The sequence below is a fragment of the Asparagus officinalis genome, chromosome 4 (genome assembly GCF_001876935.1).
Source record: "Asparagus officinalis chromosome 4, Aspof.V1, whole genome shotgun sequence".
Lineage (NCBI taxonomy): Eukaryota > Viridiplantae > Streptophyta > Magnoliopsida > Asparagales > Asparagaceae > Asparagus > Asparagus officinalis.
This window is the reverse complement of record NC_033797.1, coordinates 41345139-41347051: the sequence shown is the minus strand read 5'-3', so window position 1 is coordinate 41347051 and position 1913 is coordinate 41345139. Positions and strand designations below refer to the sequence as shown.

The 1913-nt window shown below is 38.0% G+C and overlaps 1 non-coding gene across 1 annotated transcript; it reads right to left on the bottom strand.

Annotated features, from left to right (window-relative positions):
- TRNAV-CAC lies at positions 1080 to 1153 on the bottom strand. The gene has a single exon. It is a non-coding gene; the product is annotated as a tRNA-Val (tRNA).

Sequence of the window (1913 nt, the reverse complement as noted above, 5' to 3'; positions counted from 1 at the left end):
TAATTCCCAGTTTTCTTGCTTCTAATCATTCTGTAATGCCCTGATTGCTATCTCGTCAATGTTGGCGACTAATCCCGTTACAGCCCCAAGGCTTTGAAAACACTCAATAATCAAAATTCTGAGGCATTCCCACGAAGAAATCCTTAGGAAAGAAATTTGATGAAATTCTGTGTCAACCGCTGCTCCATCATGTAATAATGAGCCCTGGAGTATGAGATTGTGTGGCCAAATATCTCCGTATACTTGTTTCATTTGAACATTGCTGTCGATTCCCATCACTTGGTTTGATCAGGAATCATGGAATTTCATGTCTTCTGAAACCAGCATGCCCTGCAATGTTTAGTTTATCCTGTGTAGAACTGTACTTGTTTGTTATTTATCTTTTGCTGAGCATAATATTTTATGGGTTGAACAGCACATTATTCTTTTAAATCAGTTACAAACATGCTGATGTTTTACTTTCGCTGGAGAGCAGTTAGGAGCTTCTTTACGCTATAGTATTTCTCAATTGTATAGTGACTGAAATAGCAACTTTTTGGTATGCTAACTTAGCGTTTGCTTGAGATACATAAGTTGTTGTATGAGCTGGTAAAATGGATTGAGACTAGGATTGATGCATCTAGAAAAAGGAATTTCTCTCTCGTGTAAGTTTATAATTTTAAATAATTGGGAATTATTAACCTGAAGGATGCGAGGGAAAGCATTTATCAGAAGATACCGTCTAGTTCCTTCCTTTGTCCTGGAGACCAACAAAATAAATGAATAAATAAATAAACTAAATAAAATAAAATAAAAAGGAAAATTGTAGTAACCTTGCATTTTCTCGCATCTGGAGGAAACGAACTCATCTTATATGCAACGAACAGAGTCACGAAGGGAGTGGAAATTTATTATTAAAATTAAACTGTAAAGAAATGCTATAGGCAATTGTTTACGCCTTTGAAATAAATTTTTATGAAGTTTGCTATTTTGTGTAACGAAAGAATAAGGCTTTTGAAAGAAACTAAATTTCACAAAAAGAGAGAGAGAGAGAGAGAGAGAGAGAGGGGGGGGGGGGGGAAATAAAAAACAACTTAATGTGTCTGAGCCCAGGTTCGAACTGGGGACCTCTAGTGTGTGAGACAAGCGTGATAACCAACTACACCACCCAGACTGGTTGGTGATTGGGTCAAGAACACATAATATAAAGTAATATTTTGTTTTGACCTCAATCTGACCACTCGTTTTGAGTAATTCAATTTACTTTTTTTTTCCCTTAAGGAATCTAAAATGATTCTATTAATGGGCATAAAGAATAATCTGATTAGAGATACAATCAGAACCTTTTGGAAGAGTCCGAGAAGAAGGTACAATTATATCTGCAAGCAAAAGATGCTAAATCACGTGCACAAATGTTGCCTGCACATCGGACATGCAAAACCGAGGAAGAGTTGAACTCTTTGAAGAGAGACCAACAATCACCAGAGAGACCAAAAAGATGCAGAGGATAAGCAAGATCGATCTCCATTAAGCATTAGTACAAGAGGAAGACGGTCAGATTCTAACAAGATATCTGTCAAAATGGCCAGGGTCTCACGCTCAGAGAGGAGACGAAGGTGGACCAAAAGATATCTGTCCCCGGATTTTTTTGGTCTTTGGATTTTCTTCCAGCTTACAATTAAAATGGGTTTTCCTTCGCAAAAAGAGTCGTGGATCCACCAAAAGCATCTATAAATGCAAATGCGATCTGGGTTGTTGCATATATCCTCTTTGGGAATTTGGTGGCAGCAGCCATAGGAAGACTGGGATGCTCGACAAAGTTGACTGGATTAAGATCGCTCTACCTGATCGCGAGAGCACCTTATAATTCTTCCGATTCGCAAGTTCAGCTGAGTTTTTGAGATGAAATCATCAAAGTCTCTACTCTGACCCTG